Genomic DNA, 12,210 nt, shown 5'->3' with positions numbered 1-12,210 from the left:
GTGGCTGACGGGGTGGCTCGGCCGGGCTATGGGAGCGTGGCTTTGGTGGGGTCGTCGTGGACAAGGGGGGTATTCCCTGGGGGCAAGAGCTGCTGCTTTCCCGAGAAGGTGGAGGGGGCCTCCCTTTGGGGCACCGGCGGCTTCCTTGGGGGCACAGACACCCCACCACTGCTCGCAGTGAGGCCACTCTGGGGAAACAGCAACTTCCTCGCACCCAGGAGGGCTGCAGAAGGTTCTGATGGCCCAACGTGTGTGAGTGAGGTGGTTCTGTCAGAATTAAAAGCAGTGCTCTGGAAGGACAGGTGACAGATTTACTGCAGTCTTAACTTGCCATAAAGGTGTATGGTGTCTATTCCAAAAGTAAACCTTGTGATTTGTACTGTGCCTAAGTGTTTATGCAGGGACGGAGTGGCTAGGGTCAGCAGCCTTACTCTGCACGGGTGGAAAAATCCTCTCAAAGTGCCCACTAGTGTCTTGGCTTAATATGGTAAAGAGAAAACTTCAAAAACACTGGTCCCACACCTTGTGGGGTTGTTTGCTGTGGGTTGTCCTCCAGCATAAGAGCTCTCATTTTCCTTAAAGTTCTCCAAAAATGTGGGAAAGCTCTTAGAAGCTCGTCAGGAATTCTGAGCCAGATAGCACTGTGCTAAGGTGCTTCAAAGGTGAACAGTAATGCAGAGTGTGTAGTAAAGGACTTGCTTATTTGGGGTTCTCTGACCCATTCTCCTTTCAGCTTTCACAGATGAGGCAGACAAAACAAGTACTGTGGAACAGCCTGAATATAATTCAGCAAGAAGATCCTGCATATAAGCATCAGCAGGAAGGGAGGCACAGAGAATCTGCAAGAAGATGATGAAGGGATAAGGCTGACAATAAATGAGCACTGAAACACGTCTGAAACGTGGGAGGTCTCGTGGTGGAAATAATTTGGGAGAAGAAGCATTTTTGAGTGATGATTGAGCAGGTGGAAAACTGACTCTCAGTAGCAAGACTTGTGACAAAGGAATTGCTGACACCAAATCAGGACACAACCCAGCTGTGGACAAACAGTGCAGCCATGAGGGGAATAAGAAAGGGGCAAGAGTTTAAGTGCTACAGAGATGGATAATGGGAAATATTACAGCTTTGACTAGGGACTTCTTGGTGAGCCACAGCTTCTGGGGTTGGCCATGCATGGAAGGGAAAAATAAGCATGTTTCTCATGGACATAAAATAGATCTTCAGATTCATTTCCTTTTAATGCCATAATATAACGTCCTCAGATTCATTTCTAAAATCAATTAATTCCATAAGTAATCACTTCTTCATGAGCTACATGTAAATTTCACACTCAGCTTGCTAACTACAGTCTCCTCTCATCTGGTAAATCGATTTTTAAGAGGTCTATTTTTGTTTACATTTAATAATTCATTGCATTTGATATACAGATAGGTGGCAATTGATAAATGTATTGATATTAGATGCTCATTGCCATTTATTCTAGCAAGATGTTAGACCATTAGGCTGCATATTTTCTAAATGTGAGCAAATCTGAGAATGCTCCAAATATTGAAAGATTCGTGACATCTTTGTTACCCGTAAAAGTATATGTTTGGTAGGGATACATTTTCAGAAGGCAAGTTTAATTTCATGACAGAACGTGTATCCAAATGTTGTGCTTCTTATTTAGTATCTACAAGACGATTTGTGGCACACACAAGTGCTGGTAGCACACACAAATGAAGTACTCAGATGTTCACCTGCATTTCATTTTACAATTACAAATTCATTGCATTTGTAATATAAAAAGCTGAATTTCAGGGTAATCTCAGGTTCTCCTGCAACAAATTCTGACTTCTCACAGGTTCTTCCGTGACAAAAAAGGTAGGAAAGAGCTTCTCCCTGGCTTTAAGCAACACAGAAGCATGTGGAATCAAAAGGTCAGTGATTGCTGAAGCTACAAAACAGGCTGTTGGCTACACTGCTTTTTGTTGAAATTATTTGTGGAGTCTTTTCATCTGGGGAAGAAAGGAGAAGGCAGCACACCCTTGTGACCAATACTGATGCTCCTACATCAAATTTGCAAGGCCTGCTGTTGTTAGAATCATAGGATAGTTAGGGTTGGAAAGGACCTTAAGATCATCCAGTTCCAACACCCCTGCCATGGGCAGGGACACCTCACACTAAACCATATCACCCAAGGCTCTGCCCAACCTGGCCTTGGACACCGCCACGGATGGAGCTTTCACAACCCCCCTGGTCAACCCATTCCAGTGCCTCACCACCTTCACAATAAAGAATTTCCTCCTTATATCCAATCTAAAGTTCCCCTGTTTCAGTTTGAACCCATTACCCCTTGTCCTATCACTACAGTCCCTAATGAAGAGTCCCTCCCCAGCATCCCTATAGGCCCCCTTCAGATACTGGAAGGCTGCTCTGAGGTCTCCACGCAGCCTTCTCTTCTCCAGGCTGAACAGCCCCAACTTTCTCAGCCTATCTTCGTATGGTAGGTGCTCTAGTCCCCTGATCATTCTTGTGGCCTCCTCTGGACTTGTTCCAACAGCTCCATGTCCTTTTTATGTTGAGGACACCAGAACTGCACACAATACTCCAGGTGAGGTCTCTCGAGAGCAGAATAAAGGGGCAGGATCACCTCCTTCGACCTGCTGGTCATGCTTCTTTTGATGCAGCCCAGGATACGGCTGGCTTACTGGGCTGCAAGCGCACACTGAAGCTGGCTCATGTTTATTTTCTCATTGACCAGCACCCCCAAGTCCTTCTCCGCAGCGCTGCTCTGAATCTCTTCTCTGCCCAGCCTGTAGCTGTGTCTGGGATCGCTCTGACCCAGGTGTAGGACCTTGCACTTGGCATGGTTAAACTTCATGAGGCTGGCATCAGCCCACCTCACAAGCGTGTCAAGGTCCCTCTGGATGGCATTCCTTCCCTCCAGCGTATCAACCGAACCACACAGCTTGGTGTCATCGGCAAACTTGCTGAGGGTGCACTCAGTCCCACTGTCCATGTGAGTGACAAAGATGTTAAACAAGACCAGTCCCAACACTGATCCTGAGGGAACACCACTCATTACTATTTTCCACCTGGACATTGAGCCATTGGGCAGAACCCTTTGCCTGCAGCCATCCAGCCAGTTCTTTATCTACTGAGTGGTCCATCTAAAGTTTTGTTCCAAAACTTGATTCAGTGTCAAATTCTTCTCATGCCAATTTTCTGTTCCCCATTCAGCAAGTATTCCAATAGTCTAATTTATTTCCTTTTGGTCAACTGATCTAACTTCCTTTCTCACTTGAACTCGTCCTGGAGGCCTGCCAAACAATGACTCTTGTGAATGAGTTGAGTCACACCTCTGAGATTCCCATGGAACATCAAACTAGTGCAACATTGTAGTTGCAGGTTAGGTATTTGTGATGCTATTATTAAGAAATACTTGAAATTTAGAAGGAAAGCCTATTGCAATTAGATGTAAAATCAAGTTTAATTTGGATTTCAGGATATCTCTGAATTTTCATATTCTAGGTGATTATATCTCTATTGCCTATCTGTACTATCTGGTGTTGGATATTTACAGACACTACTTGGAGGCCCAGCTGTTAGTTTGCCTTGTCAGATGTATGGTAGCAATAGGAATATGAGTCTCCTGACTTGGGAATCCCTGTAGAGCAAAGCATATTGTCTCACCAATTGAAAAGAGCAGCTTTGGTGGTTTGGTCTTTCTATGTTACTGTAGAGTAACAGTATTAGTGTATAGCACTCTGGTACTTCTAGGTCATGATATCCTGAGGTAGTCTTAAGCGAGTTTGCTTTAGAAGGGGATCTCCTGTATTCATTTGGGTAACCAGGCTGTGCTTCTGGTGCAATTTTTACTTCTGGTACTGTTTAGGATAGATTCTGTACCACCACCACATTCAGCAGTGTGCTTGAAGCTATTTAGCTAATCTTAAATAATCATGGGCATGCTTATTTCCAAACAATATACTCAGTTTCCTACTACAGAAATGAAGTCTACTACAACATAAATTATGCATTATTTGTTGTTTCTTTTTGTTTAGGAGTAAATGAGGACATGAGGTACTTTTTACGCATGGAAATATGCTACATTTTATCCTTTTGAGACAGTATTTTGGAAATATGTCGAAATCATCAAGAACTGAATTGTTGTTTAAACATAATGGGGAGGCCGTATTGTATTAGCAGATTACAGTCATTGTGTTAGTATAGTATCTACCTTGTATTCATTTTTGCTAACACAATGAGAAATTTTTCTGTCCTGATTATATTTTAATACAGTAAAATAGTGTTGGAAAGGAAAATGAATATGATTTTTAGAGAGATGTAAAGACAATAAAATAACCTCTATTTTTTTCCTAAATTTCCCATTTGTTGCTAACTTAAATACTTTTTATTAATCCTTTAAAATAATTATAATCAGATGAGCATTTAAAGACAGTTAAAAGGATTACAGAGGGTTTTTTCCTCCAGGTAAGATCTAAGATCTACGCAGGTGTGCTCAGATGCTTCTAAATTTGCTTGTTTGAGATCACTACATAACTGCGTAATGTAGGATCAAGCCCTGAGCTTTTACAGGGAGGATTGTCATAGCATCATGTAGTTGTTCCTCTGAGGTTTGCATTTGATGAAACTTCTGTCCATACATACAGAAAACAACTGTCTGTGGTTGTAAGCATCATCAGCACATGAGCAAGTTGCTTTGTCTGCTGTTTCAAAACAGGCACCTCTAAAGTATTAGTACACAGTTAATATTCAAGGAAGAAGTAAGACCTTTTGTTCAAGGTTCCTGGTTGAAACTTGGGAGGTCTGCACTCAGCTGTCATCGTTACCACAGGCTTCCTGTGAGGAATGACCAAGATATTTTAGTACAGCTTTAGTACCTCACAGGTAGAAAGAGTTTTCATCGCCCTTGTCTACTGCAAGCATAAACTCTTCAGGTTTTGATCCTGCTTAGACTGTTCAGGGCATTGACAGACACTGTCAGGTGCTGCATTAGAAGGCTGAAACTGTCAGGCCAGCTTTCAAAGGGTCAGCCTTCATAACAGATGTTACCTTCTACTCAACTGAGGATGTCCGCTCAAATGGTGACACCACCACAGCTTTCAGTTGTGTAAATTGTGTGGATTAATTCTCATTATGACCATTGAATAGTTCAGCAGTTTAGGACCCAATTCAAAATCAGGTAAAATTTTGCTTCAAGAGTGGTGAGACTGCAGGTATGGATAGGGAAGAGGGGAATGAACACAGAGAAGTTTCAGCTAACTACTTTTAAATTGCCACTGAAGGACTGTGACATATCTTAGATACTATTTTAATCCAAGCAGCAAATAACAAATAGACCAATTAATTTTGTGTGTACCCATACCAACCTTAACCTAACTTGCTTGAATCCCAGCAATGGTAGGGCAACACTTCTCATTAAGTGCCATAGCACACACTCAGCTGCTTGTGCTTGCCAGCCTGCCCCATGTTGCTACAACTACATTTGTAACTTTAAGTATGAGATATATTTTAGGGAACCTGCAGCCATATAGTTCATTGCAATGTAGACATCACCCCTATCTGAGGGTCTTCACCTAGCATAGGACAAATTTCAGTAATTCAAACATATCAGTATCAATTTCGTCGTGATGAACACAAGGTCCATATGCTAGATTGGGCTCTTGGATACATTTCCTCTGCTCTAGCAATCGACCTTTCTGCCATATCACTAAATGAAATACCACTGCCTGGTTTTCACAGGAAGAGTCAGAAAGCAGTTTTCTCAGCCTCTCAGGTTTTTTGTACTAATCGGTGCTATTTAGAAGCGTAATAGTGAGCCTTACAGCTAGAAGTTCCTTCTTTGGCACTTGGATATGGAGCTAGAGCAACTCATCTAACCTCTCCTTCGTTTAGTTTGTGAAAGAAATAACACTGTTTCAACTACTTTTCAAGGTTATTAGGTAAAATTAATTAGCGTTTGTGCTGCAATACAATAGGTAATCGGAAAGTCTCAGAAGAATCTCGATCTTTTTAGCTTTATTTTGTGTTGATTTAACTTTGAAGTTTTGATACTGCATACCGTATTTGAAATGTGCTATTGTTTCATTTATATATACATAACAGCTGATGTTTCAAGAGACTGTAATGAGCCTATTTAGTCTCTATGTGTACCAATGCCCTCTACTGGTTTGAAACACAATTGCTCAGCAGTGGGTACTGCTGTTCTCCTCTATGGAGGAAACTAATGTTTAAATAATTTTTCCTTTGAGAGTGGTGGGATTTTGGTAGTGTGTCCAGGCTGTCTGTGAAGTGCAAGTAGCTTCACCAAGGGCAAGCTGACATCAGGGGGAGTGTTGCTGTGCTACACCTGTAGTACCATGCCAGCTTTTTTGTTGCCTTCTGCGTGTTTTTGTTTCTCCGGGTTTGCTATTCTTGCCATGGATGACAGGCTCATAGGTAGCTGTTTTGAGCGGGAGGAATACTCTTACCTGGGACTCGTTCAGTACAAAGCTGCTGTGTAGATGTTCACCCAACACAATCCACCTCTCTAAAGAGCCTCTCTGCTCTTCAGCCTGGTCCAGGCCCTGCCTTAGAAGGCAAGGGGCAGTTGTGTTGACAGGCTGTGGTATAAATAACCCTTGAGGTGCAGGAGCCGCAGAGGTAATGAAGTGCCTTGAGAAAAAAGTCTGAACTATCAAGGGATGAATCCACTCCCCCCTGCCACAAACCAGAGGTCATGTGGCTGAGGAATGTGTATCCAAAGATAGTGCTACCTTCAGAGAACTCTACTTACAGGTAAGTAACTCTTCTTTAAAGGAGGTATCTTTGTGTGGCAGACTGTTTATGGGAGCAATTTGAATTGAACTTTAAATGAAAAAGGCATATCTCTGTAAGTGGTAATAATTTTAGTCATCTCGCTGTGGCTAGGGGTTGTGGAATTCATTAGCACAGATTAACATATAAAGTGGGTGAGATATCTAATAGCAAACGTAGAGGTTTAGGGACCTTAATTCATCACTGAATGAACAGCGTGTACAGTATTAGGGACTATGAAATTTTTAATTTACACAAAGTGTCCAAGAATATAGGGAATAAATTTAAACCCAAAACAGATAATGGAGCTGTGCCCTGCCTAGCTGGCAAGTTGAATTGTTTTTACACTGAGTGAAGAAAGCTAATTATCCCAAGCACAAGGAGACTGCTAAAAATAATAAGATTATAAAGAATAATTTGCTGATATAATTACAACAAAATTGGGTACACACAATCGTCAGATACATGTATTGCTTGACCTGGGTGAGAAAGTGAAATAAATCCTTCCTCTATAGCCTTCGTAAATTTGTTTTTATCATCTCCAAGTGGTGTTTGCACAGGCAGCACAATTTGCATGTGTAATGTGGCTGTACAAATTGACAACAAGTAAATTATTCAAGGAAATAGGCTGGTCGTGGGTCTGAACTATCTCGCAAAGCCTATTCATTTTGAAGAATCACTGAGACGTGAAGCTCATACATCAACCATTTTCTGACAATCCTCAGACTTATTGTCTCCTAAAATGTCATTATGGCTATTATTTATGAAGCTAATTCATTTATTAATATATATTTAACTCTGACTTGTCATGCACCTTAGCAGGCATTCTGTGCACTGCATATTTTTGAATAGATGAAAGAGTTTTGCATGCTTTAATGATTACTGTAAGCTGCTATAGATTTATAGAATGCAGCTTTATTATCTACTTGCATTAATACCTTTTTGTAACTTTTTTTTTTCCTTAAGGCCATCAAATATAAATGGCAAATGACATATCCAAAAGATGGTATAAAAAGAGATTTTCTCTGAATTTGTTGAAATTTTGAACTGTTAAGGCCTCATTCATTTTTAAGAGTATATCACAATTATGTTGATTTTTTTTTTTGGGTATATTTTTCTAAAAGGTTGGGATGAAATGTATGAATATACATGTTTATTATACTTTTCTCTTTGAGGACAAATGGCCATCTTGTACTCTTGAGGGAGTACAGTTTAGAGAGGGGGAAACACAGCAGATGGAAGATAGATCTGTCCTGCTATAGTATACATAGAATATAGATAATTTCCCTCCTATAGAACAGTCCTTAGGAAATGAACAGCACAGAAAGTATGGATAATGAGGTTGCCTGTGGTTCATGGATTTTTTTCATCTTGATTCACTTATCTTTAGGGCATATTAAAAGACATAGGGATCACAGTAACCCTTCTATGACATCTGCTGTGTGTCAGGAAGTTAAAAATTGCAATCTACTATGAGAAACATATTTGGGGTAGTTCTAAATTTTATTACAGACAGAATTCAGATTACACTTGTAATTATAATAACAAATTGGCTAATTTAAATGCTTAGTTATTATGCCTGTACGGTCAGTTTGACTATTTGCAAGGGCCAATGATTGCAGTTTAAGGCTACTGGCCAGTAGTCTAAAAACTGCTTTGGAAGTTATGAGCTCCTAATCTCAGGGTGTGCTAGGAAGTAATAGATACAGAATTACATTATGCCATTGAAAGAAGAATCTACGGATAAGGAGGTATTTCATATTGTATCTTTACCTTAAAATCTTGCAAAGCTATGTTGTTCTTCGTGGTCAGAGCCATTTCACTTTAAGAAGGAGGAGAACACAAGGAAGTCTTCAATATTCAGAAGCCTGTAAAAGAAAGAATTACTGCGTCCTTACATAGCATGAAAGTCTTTTGAAGCTAATGTTATAATGGTAAATACTATAGATAGTCATATTGGAAAACTCATTATTTTGAATTCTTCAACTTTTTTAGAACATTAATAACATATAAGAGCAAACTCAAATGACAGAAATAAAGAGGCTGTGAGGACTAACTCAATCCAGACAAGAGCAAAGAAACTAGATGTGGTTCTAAGTATGTGAGGTGAATAAATAAAGCTTTCTTCCATCTGAAAGCCAGTAAGAATAGTAGCATTCTGTGCTTTGGAAATAGAAGCCTATGTTTTCCAAACTGTGCTATCACTTTTGGTACTTGCAATTTCAGGTGCCTGCCTGGAGACCTCTGAGAAGGTAAACCCAGACTTGCAGAATGTTTGTTTTTAACCGAACCTAGTAAAGTGATGTCAATTTGCCCAACCGTAACTCAGAATGTTTTAAGATTGACAAAGCACATTACTGAACTTGTGCAGCTTACATTTAAATACCTTTTGCCACTTGAAAAACTTTATAGTGTAAGTATGGATTGGTCTTCTGTATTTCTTGAAGAAAAAATGGTATTTCATGCAGTAATGAATGCCTTCACAATTTGTGAGCTTGACAGCCAGTTTCAACTAAGGAAAGCAGATAGGCTCCCTGTAGGTCTGTTGGCTATAGCCAGTTAAAGATTGAAACTGAAATTACTACTGCCACTGAATCAGTGTGGAAGACTGATTTCCAGTCTATTTTGTGTTAGTTTACAGTTAATGAGAGTATATAGGTAATCTCAAAATGACATGTTAAAGAAGGAAATTCATTGAGTGTTTCCTTGTTATATAGAATAACAAGGGGAGGCTGCTCTAAGTAGGCAAGAGTAGGGTGTTATCATCATCACATTGCTCCCTCTAAAATCATAGAATCATAGAATAGTTAGGGTTGGAAAGGACCTTAAGATCATCCAGTTCCACCCCCTGTGCTATGGGCAGGGACACCTTACACTAAGCCATGTCACCAAAGGCTCTGTCCAACCTCATTTTGAACACCTCCGGGGATGGAGCATTCACAACCTCCCTGGACAACCTATTCCAGTGCCTCACCACCCTAACAGAAAAGAATTTCCTCCTTATATCCAATCTAAAGTTCCCCTGTTTAAGTTTGAACCCATTACCCCTTGTCCTATCACTACAGTCCCTAATGAACAGTCCATCCCCAGCATCTCTATAGGCCCCCTTCAGATACTGGAAGGCTGCTATGAGGTCTCCACGCAGCCTTCTCTTCTCCAGGCTGAACAGCCCCAACTTTCTCAGCCTATCTTCATACGGGAGGTGCTCCAGTCCGCTGATCATCCTCGTGGCCTCCTCTGGACTTGTTCCAACAGTTCCATGTCCTTTTTATGTTGAGGACACCAGAACTGTACACAATACTCCAAGTGAGGTCTCACGAGAGCAGAGTAGAGGGCAGGATCACCTCATTCGAACTGCTGGTCACGCTCCTTTTGATGCAGCACAGGACACGGTTGCTTTCTGGGCTGCAAGCGCACACTGAAGCTGGCTCATGTTCATTTTCTCATCAACCAACACCCCAGGTCCTTCTCCGCAGGGCTGCTCTGAATCTCTTTGCCCAGCCTGTAGCTGTGCCTGGGATTGCTCCGACCCAGGTGCAGGACCTTGCACTTGGCATGGTTAAACTTCATGAGGTTGGCATCAGCCCACCTCACAAGCGTGTCAAGGTCCCTCTGGATGGCATTCCTTCCCTCCAGCATATCAACTGAACCACACAGCTTGGTGTCATCGGCAAACTTGCTGAGGGCGCACTCAATACCACTGTCCCTGTCAGTGACAAAGATGCTGAACAAGACCGGTCCCAACCCCAATCCCTGAGGGCCACCACTCGTTACTGGTCTCCAGCTGGACATACTGAAACATGTTTCCAGCTAGTTTTCGCAAATAAAGTAGAATTTGAGGAAGAGCTTGACTAAATTGTTTAAAAAGAGCTTTTTATTTTCATCCAACCAGAGATTACAGACTTCTGCAAAGATGCTGTGTGGCACATCAAACTCTAGCTCATACCATTAGTGTTTGCAGTAGTGGAGCTACTTTATCCTTTGCCAGAGATCAAAATTACACCTGCTGCATAAGATATTCATTCATCTTTATTCAGTAAGCTGTAAAATGCAGAGTGTAGAGAAGGTGCAAATCTGCTTGATAGTTCTGGACAAAATTTTTCAGCTGTGATTTTCAGAGTGGCTCATCTGTACAGCTGCAGAATGATGTGCGAGGGAAGTGCCCATCGGAGTGCCTGTGCAGCTCTTGCTGCTGCTCCTGATGACACTAATCCATATTCCACTTCTAAGTTGGCTGCTTCTCAGGGAAACGCTGCTGCTTCAACATCTTTTACTGCTGATCCTGCTTTACATTTTTGGAGCAACCCAGGAATTCTCACATCCTCCTTTATAACCAAGGAAAGTAAACACAATTTATTCTGTCATAAAACAAAGTTTGTGAACCATAAAATCATTATGTATTGTAGCAGCAATGCCTTATGCTGTGTTTAAGAGCATTAGTGCATCCTGTCATAGTCTTTGTTGGGCTACCATGGTGTCAGGCTGTATGGATAGCCTATGTGACCAGCTTGAGATCCTTCCAATGTGTTGGCTCTCTCTAAGTTACAATAATCAACTCATTTTACTGTAGGCAGTATGTCAGACACCCAGAGGACTGCCTGCAGATAGCTGCTTGATAGTGCCTTGAAAGGGGGGGACATCCCGAATGGACGTAGTGTGGGCAGCTTCTAAATGCTATAGCTGCTGCAACCACCTTAGCTACCTCTACCCCAAACCTGCTTTCCTCTTAACTATACCAAATGTGTATTTTTTAGAAGAAGGCTTGATCTTTCTTATCAAGAAAAAACAAGCCAAAAACCAGGCTTACTTATTCTGTAGCACCCTTCTCATGCTGCTACCCAATCAAGCATTATCGTCCATTGCACAGCTAAAAGATGCTAATCATCAAGATACCAAGGGAATGCAGTAAAAGCTGGGTTGTAAACCCTGGTACTTAATCCCAATCAAATTCCAAGTTAAATGATTCTGTTTGCCCCCGAGACAGATGACCCTTTCTTCCCTTTTGTTTTAAACACACAGTACTGTCATGTGCTGATGGTTTCAGAAGCAGAGGTTGCATATCAGCAGTGGAAGTTGACATGCCATGTTGCTAACTATAGACCCACGTTGCAATAGCATAGTCTGTAAAGAAGGTAAAATAATTGGTGTGTATATTTTGGAGGATGAGAGCCTACTGAGCACACACTGTTAAGTGGGTGCTATTTATTTTATTTTTAAATATCTCAAATAGCCTTTGATTAGAAATAAACACTTCAGGGGGAGTTATTTGTTGAAATGAAAGATGAATTAATGGTTGTAAATCGACAGGCATTTTGGACAATGTGTCTTCAGAATTCTGCATAGATAGTGTCAGGCAGATCATAATAATCTGGCGCATTTAAACCATAGTTTTATTGTATCTCATTGTTT

The 12,210-nt window shown here is 41.2% G+C and overlaps 1 long non-coding RNA gene across 1 annotated transcript; it reads left to right on the top strand.

Moving 5' to 3' along the window:
- Nucleotides 1-406: 406 nt before the first annotated feature.
- On the top strand, nucleotides 407-1,213 carry LOC133218132 (uncharacterized). The gene is made up of 2 exons (XR_009727062.1): nucleotides 407-662; nucleotides 734-1,213. It is a non-coding gene; the product is annotated as an uncharacterized LOC133218132 (long non-coding RNA).
- The last annotated feature ends 10,997 nt before the right edge of the window (nucleotides 1,214-12,210 follow it).

The sequence above is a fragment of the Neopsephotus bourkii genome, unplaced genomic scaffold, assembly GCF_033783945.1.
Source record: "Neopsephotus bourkii isolate Nb327-2 ecotype Australia unplaced genomic scaffold, CSIRO-AGI_Nbou_v1 NB_1189, whole genome shotgun sequence".
NCBI lineage: Eukaryota > Metazoa > Chordata > Aves > Psittaciformes > Psittacidae > Neopsephotus > Neopsephotus bourkii.
This window is presented reverse-complemented; position numbering and strand designations above follow the sequence as displayed.